This window comes from Cygnus olor, chromosome 1 (assembly GCF_009769625.2).
Source record: "Cygnus olor isolate bCygOlo1 chromosome 1, bCygOlo1.pri.v2, whole genome shotgun sequence".
Lineage (NCBI taxonomy): Eukaryota > Metazoa > Chordata > Aves > Anseriformes > Anatidae > Cygnus > Cygnus olor.
Window position 1 is genome coordinate 49584805 of NC_049169.1, and position 12973 is coordinate 49597777.

At 36.9% G+C, this 12973-nt stretch overlaps 1 long non-coding RNA gene across 2 annotated transcripts in view; it reads left to right on the plus strand.

Annotated features, from left to right (window-relative positions):
* Positions 1–254: 254 nt before the first annotated feature.
* LOC121070487 overlaps positions 255–12973 on the plus strand; it is a 57965-nt gene continuing 45246 nt past the window's right edge. For both annotated transcript variants that reach the window (XR_005820113.1, XR_005820116.1), the window contains exon 1: positions 255–716. This is a non-coding gene — a long non-coding RNA (uncharacterized LOC121070487). The remainder of the gene's footprint in view (positions 717–12973) is intronic.

Below are 12973 nucleotides of genomic sequence, written 5' to 3' on the forward strand. Positions count from 1 at the left end.
GATTGGTGTCAGTTGTCATGCCTTGTGGGTGTTGTCTTGGCAAATAGTTTAAATATGGAGCAAACCAGCCAATTCATTTTAGCAATGTGGAAAAAGGGATTCATAGGGATATACTTTGTGTCATTTGTGTCAAGTGCAAATATGCAGGTTATTTCCTCAATTTCGTGGGTAAATGTGTAGTTGTTTTATGACATGCTTGAATAACCTCTCTGTATAACTCAGAGAAGCAACTGGTCAAATATAAATGTGTCTGTAGTTTACAGCAGTGGCAGTTAAGACTTTCTTTTATAGGCTGGCATAAGTTACAGCACTATGGCAATGCACCGCTCTCCTGTAAACTTCCTGTCTGCAAGTTGATTCATGCAGACCATGCTGCCTCCCTGCCCTTTAGGTGATGAAATTACACCCTGGAATTACTGGTCAAGCAGAGCACATGAAAACTTTGCTTTGTGGTCTGACAAGACCAGTGGTTGTGATTTCAAATGAAGAGATGGGAATGCACTTCTCAAGAAGGCACCCAAATCATCACTCACCTTTCAGCACATGTATGAAGATTTAGGTACAAGAGGTATCTGAGTAGTGGTACTAATCACACAGGCTGAAGAAAGGAAAGAAAGATTCAACACATTCAGAATTAGAAAGTGAGCTGCAGAAGAGAACATCTGCAAGAACCAAATGTTTCAAAGAAAAGCTGCCCTCTTTGCCATTTTGTAAAGGTAAGAGACACTGATAATCCAAAAGTGAACTGTATTTGTATATATTTCAGGTGAACACGGCAGTGCAATATGTGAGGAAAATACCTTGGGAAAATAAAATTAAAAAGAAGGCAACTCAGATTTAGGCACTTTGATTAAGATAAGATTTTTTTTTTCTTTTGTGTTGTTTCCTTTCTTCCTTTAAGTTTGTTGGTTTTTGTTTGTTTTTTTGTTTGTTTGTTTATTTTTTTAAGATAGCAAAATTTGTAAACTATACCTATCTCTAAAACATTCTAGTTTGGGGGGGGGGGGGGGGGGGGGGGGGGGGGAAGGAGAGACCATTTCCTTCTGTCCAAACATGACTAAAGACAAAAATTGTCTCCATGAACAGATCAGTCTTTTATTACAGTGCTTTGACACAGCACATTAAGTATAATAAAGATTATTTGGAGCTTTTACGGCATTTGACCTTGTTCCATGTTGCACAGATATCAAGAACGCACCTGTTGTTTATGTCTGTTCAACAAATTACTTGGCTGTGGCAAAGAGTAAATACAGCTAAACAAATTTCATATTCAGATTCAGCACCTAATAGATGTATTTTTCAACTTAGTGGAGGAAAAAGTGTGTATACTGCTGTTGCTTCTCCTCATGGTTCTTCTGTTAAGAGACATGAGCATGGCAACGTACAGCTAAGACAAGGATCCTGGCATGTCTAGCCAGTTTTATTAAGCATTCCTGCAAAGGCTGCCACTGCAGATCCATATGCTATCTATGTCTGTGCCATTTCCATGGTACACTGCAGTTGCATGTGATCACTATTAGGATTTCTTCAGCGGAAGAACTTGTGTTGCTTTTTGCTTTTTGATTCTCTCTGCTCCAACCAGTGACATACCACAGAGCTAAATCAGGTGGACACCCTGTTGCTGTTTGTATCTGCATTACTAATACAGCATAGTGTATGCAGTGATTTGAGGCCACATTCAAAACTTGTGCTTGCTATACAAAATCAGAGTTAGATATGAGGGGGAGACTGTCTATGCTAGCAGCATGAATAGCAGAGTGGAAAAATCTCTGCTGTGTTGCAGTCTCTGCAGATTCCCCCTCTTGGCGCATCACAGTTTTCTCAATTTGATGGGCTGACATCATCAATCAGTCAACTAAAAGTGACTTAAAGAGCACCGACTCATGGAATTATTAAATTTGTAGGGAACCTGCCAGAGCCCTCCAACACCAGATCAAGCAAAAAAGGGTTCTCACAACCTCAGAAATGTATCACTATTTCCTACATTGATCTTTTCATACACAGAGAAATAAATTTCCTACATGTAAAATAATATAAATTAGATATCAGTATCTATTACTAGACTAAGGGACGTTGTGTGCTTTTTGTTTTCCAGTATAATAGGAATTGTGTGAGGAAAGACAGTCTAACCATCTCACATATTTTCAAGAAATTGTCAAAGAAGAACATAAACTATATTCCCTGTTCACTGAGAACAAAACTAGATTATAAGAATAAACTGTTACAATGAAGATTTATATTGGACATTACAAAAAAAGCAGTATCAACTGTCTGATGGCTATTAATTAGAATAGCTTGTCCTGGGATTGTGGAATTGCTATCATCATTTGGTTTTAGTAACCAGTAAGATGGTCATCTTTCAGGAAGTGTTCAGATACAGCTGATGTTGTCTTTGGGTAGCGAGATAAACTACACGACTTGCAATGTCATGTCTAGCCTTACTTTTTATAATTCTCCACTTGACCTGGTCAGAAGCTGCAGAAGCTGGCATAACATGTCCTGTCAGAAGCTGGCACAGTATGTGTGCTAACATAGTGTATCCTATGTAGGATAGCAAGCATATATTTGGTAAGTGCTTCTGGCTCTGTATATGTCAGCTCTCATATATATTACAACATGAATTTAATATTTAATTAATTTACAGAAATGTTCCAGAGAGAGAAGAGAAACTCTAAGAGGGCAGACAAAGGTCTAACTGAAAACTTGGGGTCCTACCTACTAGCATTATTTTGTACTGGGGAAACATTGACAGAGTTGATTATTTGGAGTACCCTGACAGGAGAAGGGAGTAGGTTTTTCAGATGAGGCGTTTGTTCTGTGTGAAGAAAAGTTTCCATTGCTTCACATGTAGGAGTGGTAAGGGTTAATACGGGACAGCCATTGGCCCTTTGTCCTGTCCAGCAGCCTCCTCAGTGACCACGTTCAGTATTAGAAACAATCATACCCCCCATATCCGGAGTGGAGAACTGGAGTGAATTTTAGCTAAAGGTTCAGTTGGGATGCTGGGACTTGCTTGAGCAGCCCTCTGTAACTACAATATCACAACAGATGCTTCTACCATTTCAAAAGAGCCTTTTCAAATGATTTTGCTACAGGGGTGTGTAACCCAGCCTCAGTGTGTGATTGTCTTGATGACGCTAACAGTATCACTTTCCATACCTTGACAGAGACAGTTGTTTAAGTATGCACTTGTGCGTATTCAACAAATTAACTCTGTTTCTAATCAGGTATGTATTTAGTTATAAACAACTAGAGTAATGCAATAAAAATCATTAGATTCATATTTAATTTTTTATCCATGCTTGATCACCATCTTGTATTTCATGCCCACAAAGTAGAGACAGAAGTCTCTGTGTCAACAAAAGTTGGAGGTGTAGCAGTACCAGTGCTTCCCAGAGGGAAGAAGGTTCAGCTTCTGCTGTTAGAGACATTTGGGAAAGCAACTGACAGATATATCCCATCTTCTCCCTGCTCTGTTTTGTTATACAAAAGGCTTACCTGAGTCATAAACTTCAAATCAGTGTTCTTTAAACAACACAAAAGAACATCACAAATGCCATTCAAATGTATACTTAATCAGTGCGTACTGATCATATGTACTTTCATAACAACCAGGTTATTTGGTCATAACTGGAGAATCTAATTTTCTTATGATATATATATTTTTTTATATGTGTGTATATAGAGATACATACAAATATATATATAAACAGAAAAATAGTGTATGACAATCAATTTTTTCTAGTTATGATCAATACTTAACTATACATATAACTATATATATACATCTGTGAATTTATAAACTATATATAATATACAAACATATTAAAATATGAAAGCTGACACCTATCTCAATATCGTGTTTCTCCTAGATTGCTGTCAATTCCTAAAATTGTTCAACGGAATCAGCCTTGAAAAGGCTTCACATGAGGATGGTGAGGCCCTGGAAAAGGTTGCCCAAGAAGTTGTGTATGCCCCATCCAGGATGAGGCATCCAGAGAACTAGGTGATTTTTATTGTCCCTTCCAAGCCAAAACTTTGTATGATTCTATGATTTCATGAGACCACTCACGGCAGTATGCTCCCTGGCTTTTTGAAATACTAGTCTGTATAAAAATCTGTTCTGCTTTCTGTCCTCTCTGGGGTCCTCTACAGTGCTACAAAAATGAGCTTTACCTTCAGTCTAAATATTAGACTCTGGTGGCCTTCCATGATAGCGTAGCTGCATCAGTCGACAAAGGAAGACTGACCTATGTCATCTACCTGGACTTCAGTAAAGCCTTTGGTACAGTACCACATGACATCCTAATCTCTAAATTGGAAAGATATGGATTTGAGGGGTGGACAATCCAGTGGATAAGGAATTGGCTTGATGGCCACACCCAGAGAGTGGTGGCCAATGGCTCTATGTCCAGGTGGGAACTGGTGACAAGAGGTGTCCCTCAGGGGTCTGTCTTAGGACCAGTGCTTTTCAATATCTTCATCAATGACATAGATGATGGGATTGAGTGTACCCTCAGCCAGTTTGCAGATCACACCAAACTGAGTGGTGCAGTTGATACCAAAGAAGAAAGGGATGCCATCCAAAGGGACATGGACAGGCTGGAGAAGTGGGCCCAAGTGAACCTAATGAGGTTCAACAAGTCCAAGTGCAAGGTGCAGCACCTGGGTCAGGACAATCCCAGAGAGTACAGACTGGGAGAAGAATGCATTGAAAGCAGCCCTGCAGAGAAGGACTTGGGGGTTCTGGTGGATGAAAAGCTCGACATGAGCCAGAAGTGCACACTTGCAACCCAGAATGCCAGCTGCAGCCTGGGCTGCATCAACAGAGGAGTGGCCAGCAGGCAGGATCCCTGACCTGGAGCATAATCTGTGCATCCAGCACAAATGCTGTGTGAGAAGACACTACCAGAGTCTCTATCTCCCACATGTTCCCTTGCTATCAGTGATTGTCTCCAAGGCTCCTTATTTCCTTCTAAGGAGATTTTTGGCATTGTCTCATGCAGAAGAAAATGGGATCTGCAGGCAGGATAAGCTCGATGTGCATGCTGACTGCTTAAGAGGACAGTATGACTAGCCAAGGTGATTTTTGTCTGCCCAAATGGAGACATCTGTAATGTAAATGTATACATCTAAGCTGTTCATTCTAGACTTCCATTAAAACCAATGGAGATAAATAGGCACATCCAGAGTGCAGTTCACCTCATTTATCTCATGCTTCAGTATGTGTCCAAAATAATCAGATTAATTCATCCTATCTAATATTGTTTCTCCCTGTTGATTACAAAGGGCATCTAGGTGACTAGCATGATATAGATATCTTGTTGTTGTTGTTGTTGTTTAAAGCTGGGGAGATGACTCCTACCTCACTTCCAATCTCTAGACTAATCTGTGGGGTTCCAGCAGCCCTGGGAATGATCTGACCAAGCGTCATTTAGACATCCACTTGTTAAGAGACTCTCCTAAACACTAGGCTCAAAACACCAGACACAGAAAGGCTGGGGGGAAAAAAATCTCAAATTTTCATGTTGATACTCTTACTTCTCAAACGGTGATTTAAACTCCAAAGGGTTTGTTTTCATGTGCTGCACTTGGCCAGCCATATGGTCCCAAATAATGTTAAGTTTATCAAGCTATATCAGGGACAATGGTGGATGCTGCTTCTAACTTAATTCTGTCCTGGGTTAACAAGAAATGGGATTTGATCTGCTCATAGACCACTACTTTGTGATATAGATGCTATGTTCAAGTACTCTTCCTCTGTTACGCATCTAATATAGTAAAATGGAGCCATAAATGTTATGTAGTTTAAGTCCCATCCAGGAAAGTAAACGGGATATAAAACAGCCTTGATATGCTTAAGCTACTTGCAATGTAAATATATATGTAGTGCAAAGTGAAGGGGGCTTGGTACACTTCAGGTGAAAACCTGTACATTATTTACCTGAGGAAACAAGTATGGTCTCAAATCAGAGGCATAAGAGTTTTGTGGGAGGCTAATCAGAGGGTTTGATCCAACAAATAGAATAGAGCCATCTGGAAAAGGGACCACTGTGAAACTGGATTCAGAACATTCAGAATAGCAAGTTGGTAACGGCTTGGTAAAACAGGTAAAACTGTCAGCCTTTAAAGAAAAAGTTCTCAGACAAGTACCAAAGCCATGTAGGGAAAAAAAAAAAAAAAAAAAAAAAACCACTTATCATAATATTTTGTATTTAAATGATCTTGTTACAGAATACCAGAGAATTCTATTTTAACTCAGACAATCTGGCTATTCTTCTTTTTTTTTTTCTTTTTTCCTTTTTTTTTTTTTTTTTATCCCAATTTGATTCTTTGTAGGATTTGGGCTTTTTTCTTGTTTCCATGGTATTTATTATCCAGCCATTTGCTTTCTATTCTGAGTTGAGCACAGAATGAAAAGCTTGAGTGCTGGGACAGATTACTACTTGCTGTAAATCAGTACAGTAGTATCAACTTCAGTGAAGTCATTGCTTATTTATATCAACTGACCTTTGAAATTTTATGATGTAGAACATTATGAAGAAACCCTGGAAAAGAAGTCCATCGGATTGTTAGGCATTTTAATGTTTATTTGTATTGACTTTCAAAATAATTGGATACTGTGGGGCAAAAAATGTACTCCCAGAATTCAGTCACTTAACATATTATAAAGGAGAAGGGAAAAGTGAATGGGCTTGACAGCTCCAGGCTCTGAACAAATGCAAGAATGTGATGATGTTTTCAATTTCACAGATTTTACAGATATTTTCAACATTTTTACACCTTTTCACTGAAACGTTTAGGTCGTACCGTTTAGGTGATACAGCTCTCATCACAGGCAAGCATGCATCTTGCATCTGCACAGGCATGCACATTCAGTGATTTACACTATTGCAGTCTATATCAACGTGCTGTTTTGTGTTTGTTTTTTTGTTTGTTTGTTTTGTTTTGTTTGTTTGTTTGTTTTTTAACTTCCATCCCATCAAGAAAATAGTCTTATATAGTCTTAGAGACTGCTGCTTTGAGACATGCTTAAATGGACAACTTGCCCACCAGTGTGCTTATTTACCACTATGTGAACTGCTTCCAATTTGTGATGTTATAACATCCCTATGGCAACTGCAGCACTTGCTTACATGGGAAAGTAATTTTAGGAAAGTATTGAATTTATTTTTAGCTTCTTTTAGTGAAATCTAGCAGCTGGAAATGAAGTGAGCCAGCACCACATTACTAGCCAAGGTTTTGCAGAAGAAAGGACTACTGGTTCCAATCATACTATTTTCATTATTACTTAATTATTTCTTTACCATCTTTACCATGCAGAATATTTGAGTCCTCTCTCTACCTTTCTTTAGACATTAATATCATAGTTTATTTTCTAAGTGCTGACTAAAAATAAAATTGGAATTTAAAATTTCATGATACCACCATCATCATCATTTTTATTATGATATTTATTACTGACCTTAATTTCAAAATGCTTAATCATAGCAAAAAATGGCATGTTTGCTCTTGTTAACAATGAATAATTGTGAAAAAGATATAAGAATAGGGGGAAAAAAATCATCTTGTGAAAATAAATATCTTCAACTTGGGTCTGTCTCACAGACTTATATGGTTAGGATCAACAGCAAATAAGAAAAAATTCTCCTGCTTGCAGCCCCCCCAAAAATATGAAGCTATGCTCGCTCTTCAAGATATAACATGTTAAAGGGACAGGTGGTGAAGAAAGTTAACTATAAACTTCTCACCCCATCAAAAGCAAAAAGTGTTATTCTCAGAAATTCAGACTTTAATAATGGCGGATGAAGAGGAATTCCCATTTGGTCTTGCTGTAATCTGAGACTATACTACTATTAAAATGACCAACTTGCAAATCACATCTTCTAGTTGGTACTCTCTCCTGTCACCTGGATTCATAATGTCAAGGTAGGAGCTGAAGACATCATGCTGCAGTCAGAGGAAGGTTAGGCTCCTGCATCAGGAATCACAAGTGATGTGAGCGCTGAGATGCTTTAGCAAGTCCAAAACAAGGAATAAGGAGAACGTCTGAAATATTTTTTCACAAATGAACATGAAAAATCTCCTATGACAGCAAGTTCCAAAAGTTTGATAATTGCTGTGTAAAGAAGTACTTTCTTCTAGCAATTTTAAACTCACCTCCTACTAGTGTTATTGAGTGCCCTCTGGTTCCAGTATTGTGGTATTTAGTAAACAACATTTCTGCCTTAATCATAACCTCTGCCTTCGTGAATTTTAAACCTCAATCTGTCTGTCCTCAGCCTCCTCCACTCTGAAGTCCCAGGCTTTTACTCTCTTCTCAGAAAGTGGCATATCCATCTCTAGCCCCAACCATCATGCCTTATCACTAGCCTTTTTTTTCCCAGGTTTGCACTGTGCAGACACACATCCACACACACACACCAGGTCCCTGAATCCTGATTTTTTTTTTTTAGCATTCAGTGAACTAACTTCAAGAGGAAAGCTAAAGAACTCATGATCTAACACCCAGAACCTGGTGGTTAGAGTACTGTTTTGGAAACTGTGGGCTGAGAAAGCTTCCTAAGGGCATCCAGCTTTCTCATGAATGTTCTCATTTGAAAGCCACATTACAGCCCAATTTTCATCTTTTTCAAGGCAGACCCCAGAAAGTCTTCTCCGTGTATCTCAGTCATCTTCATCAGGAGTTGTCTGAGTTGGCTTGGCAGTAGGCAGGAGTGTTATTAAGCCATGTCCAGCAGTATATGGCGGTTTTGTGTCATTTGGATGTTAGTTTGCCTCCAGCAGTCAAGTTAAATAGGGCTTTTTTGAACCTTTCTCCTGAATTTAAGAACATTCTCCTTAAACAACACAAATGCTTTGTTGAATGCTTGCCAGAATGCTCATAACCTTGCCTATTGTGCATAAAATAACCAGAATGATTTGATATACTTGAATCCTAAGAATAAACTTCCCTAAGCCCCCTCTATGTATAGATTTAGTGTGTTTCATAATACTCACAGCTTTTCCTTGGCAGCTGTGCTCCAGAACATTTTTGGCATGAACATTTACTTCTTGGCAGTAATACAAACTTTTATTAGACTATACATATTATTTCTTTTCAATTGTTCTGGTTTACTATATAAATGTGTGTGTCCGTCCCAGTTGTCTTTCAATGGATTATAGTCATAATGCTGAACTTCTTGCATTAACAGGAGAGGAATTTCCACACACTTACTTTACTTGCATTGAGAGATCTACACGCTTATGTACTCCAAGTGCATTTGCTCGTAAAGCTTAAGACATCCTTGAGAACAGACTTTCCTTTCTCAACTAAATTAGCCCAGTAAACTTTCTCTCTCTCTGTCTTTGCCAACATTCTCTACCTTTTTCTGGAGGTGTATGTTATGGTGATAAAAAGTGGTCTGATTTCCACTAATTTATTTAGATAATCAGAAAGATGTCCTAAGGTGTCAATTTTACTGACTGTGTTGGGGAGTAGATTTGTAAATATTGGAAAATAACAAAAGCATTAATTCAGATACATAAATACATCGTGATTTTTTTTTTTATTATTTGTGTCAATATGCTGTATTGTCCAAGGGCAGATGTATTTATCTTTTTTAACACTACATATTATATTTGTTCTGTAGCAGATTGAATAAATTAGTTGTGCTTCTAATTAAAAGAGTCAAATTAAAAAGAAAAAAAAATGCAAATCAGTAGTTACTCATCTTACTGTTAAATTCTATCTGCTTATAAATCCTGTTTAGCTGACTCCGTATAATTTTCCCAGATCCCCATTTTAAAAGAAAAAAATGGTGGTTCTGTTTACCTCTTCCCAGTCTTCAGGACCACCAGCCATGTTCCATTAAATGTTGATCTTTATATGTTTTATATACCTTTATTATCCCAGATTTCTTGCATTTTATTATATTTGTTAATAGACGTTAATATCATATCAATTTTGTATACAAATTATGCATGTGTACTCTATTATAAACAGTGAATAGTGCCAAATAAATTATACTGATGATCAAATAATAAGACTTCCAGATCCAGCTATTTGTACCCCATATTTTTGCACTGATTTTTAGGTATCTAGCACAATCAACAAACTGAGATTCTTTTTTTTTTTTTTTTTTTTTGTCATGTCTAGAACTAGATTCCTTTATTTTTTTCCTTTTTGCTCAAATCTGAACCACAATAAATTTATACTAACTACTAGTTTTATTTGTCCAGTAATAGTAATTTCAGTAATTAGTAGACATTTTCAGTAATAGTAGACTTTTTTTTTTATACCTAGTTAACAACCCTATATTCAAAGCTGAATTAAAATCACCCCCTTTATGAGACAGAGTCACTTTTCAACAATCTTGAGCACCAGCCCAATAATAACAATGTGAAGCCAGTGGTAATACAGAAAAGTGGTGTTTTCAACAACGTTTAAAGAAAAGTTAATAGATGATATTATCAGAGGCAGAATTTGACTCATGACAAATTAGTCATTTTTTTTTCTTTTTTTTTTTTTAGGAATTGAAAATATTATTGCAAACAATGTTATGAAATAAGTGTGGGATCTCATAAGGGGAAAAGTCAGGGGATGAAACTACAATGGAATATATATTAGGAGGAATAATCTTAACCTTTTAAAAATAATTATGTCATCTAATTTAGCTGTGTAAATTCCTCTGATAGTCATCATAGAAAAATAATCACCTCTACAGATGATATCCTCCCATCCTGAGATATGTAAGCATCATGAATCAGGCTCTGAAATTCCCTATCTTTTTTTTCTTAACCTTAGAATTAAAAAGTAGGATGAACAGCTCAGGCTGCATGCCTAGCTTTTAGACAGCTAAAATTAGGTGGGATTAGTCTGGCCTAGTTAACAGCAGCTTGGAGCAAAGGAAAACAGAAGAGAAGGCTCAGGTGTTTTGCAGCAGGAGAAAAGATAAGTAAAGAAAGAAACTGGAGGCCATAAAAAAATACGTTAAATGAAGCAGTGTGATAAAAATACTGCTTACCACAAGGAAAAAAAAAATACAGGTTCTGTGTCAGATGAAGAAATTCAAGTGGAAATTCAAGAGCCAGAGACTGGAGAGGCCAAGATAGTTTGGACATGCTTGAAATGACGTAAGGACATAACAGGAAAATTTGAGTCATTGATATGTGTTGAAGCATGACAGTGGTAGGCTGGAGGTGGTAACAGAGTTTTGTATGCAAAGGTGGGAAGCATTGAAAGGAAAACAGTGTGTAAGGGGATGGGAGACCATCTATGAGGAGAACAGAAATTGGTTTGTTTTTAGAGAAGGGATAGAAAGCATAGAAGAGATAGGAAGGAGTGATAGGAAAACAATAGTTAGAAACTGCAGAACGAAGAGCTTTAAAAGGCTTGGAAAATGAAACTTATAGGAGGACTGAGGGTAGAAAAGAGCAAGATGTAAGATAGGAGGTGGCATGAAGTAGCTGCAGGATTTGGATAGATGGACAAGCAGACGGTTTAGATGGTCCATACAGAAGGACTGAAAAACACTGTGAGAGCACAGCCTGTGGCGTAGGTGCTAATGGACATGCTTTAGTGGGTAATTTTGGTGATAGGGGGATGGTTGGACCACATGATCTTGGAGGTCTTTTCCAACCTTGATGATTCTATGATTCTATAAATCTATAGACAGAGCCATTATGACCTTGGGCAACTGAGAAATATTGTGCTAGGGAAGAAAAGATGTCCAGACTGCAATATCAAGAGAAAAAATTAATAGTTGAAGCCATGAGATAAGAACTGCCTCCCTTTAAAGGAAAATTACTCCTGAACAATTGCTTGTCCTTCAGATGAAAACTGTGCTTTAACAAAGCTAACAAAATTTTCTCAGTTCTCAAAAAATGACCACAAATTACATTATATTTTCATTATAAAAACAATTTATATAGATTTACTTTTCAAAAATAATAATAAATAGATTGACTCATCTATTCACATATCTTTACCCTTCTAAGAGTACAGTATCAATTAATATTATTTCCTTCCCCCACCTCTCCTTTTTCTAAAGTGGTAAAATAACCATGTCTTGATAGTCATGTTTATACCCTGATTTCTGTTGTATTAAGAATGTTTTAAGATGTGCTATGACAGTTAGAAAAAAAAATGATAGGAACCTAAAATACATGGACATCAGTGATAAAGATATTACTTTTATATTTTAAAAGAGGAAATACAGCAAATGGAACATGGAGCTTTTCATTTTCCTGTTTGAATACAGTGTAGGAGTTCTGCAGCATAATAGCCAAAACAGAATCTGAGTCCTTTTTCTTTCTATCACTTGGCTAGTGGGTTATTCTATTGAATATTCATTCTGAAGATAATTGTTAGGGAGTGCATTTTTCAAAGGTACAAACTATACACTGCATGCCCTAGGTTCTATTAATACTTACAGATCCTTTATTGAGTACAAAACCAGTCTCTTTACTTTTAAAGTCTTTGCAGTTTCTGCATCTCTGTGTATGTCTGTATACAAATAAATATATATATTTATATGGTTAAAATCTGCTATCTTCAAGTTACTATGGGAAAATCAGTATCTCAGTTGATCAGGAAAATTATTGTTGTAAATAAAGTAGAATAGAAGAATCACATTTTTCCTTTGACCTTGAGTTAAGGTAGTATGGATCTAAAGCAAGAACAAGGACATTTTGAGCCATAAATTTCAAAGACTTAATTAATAATAATACAAGTAATAGGTGAATGACTGCCATCTATCATGAGCAGATCTAGTTTGCTCCCCAGATCATATCCTTTTGGAAAGCAAACAGAATCATTTTAGGTTATGAGAAATTTAGCCAGACAACTACTTGTATAACTTATTTGGCATGTGTTGTCTATGTAATTTTGTATATATTGAGATTGGATTTTCAGTACTTCTAGGCAATATGCCATTTAATTATCTATATAATAACCCTTGATACCTGGAAAGGAAATGGAAAGAGATTATTT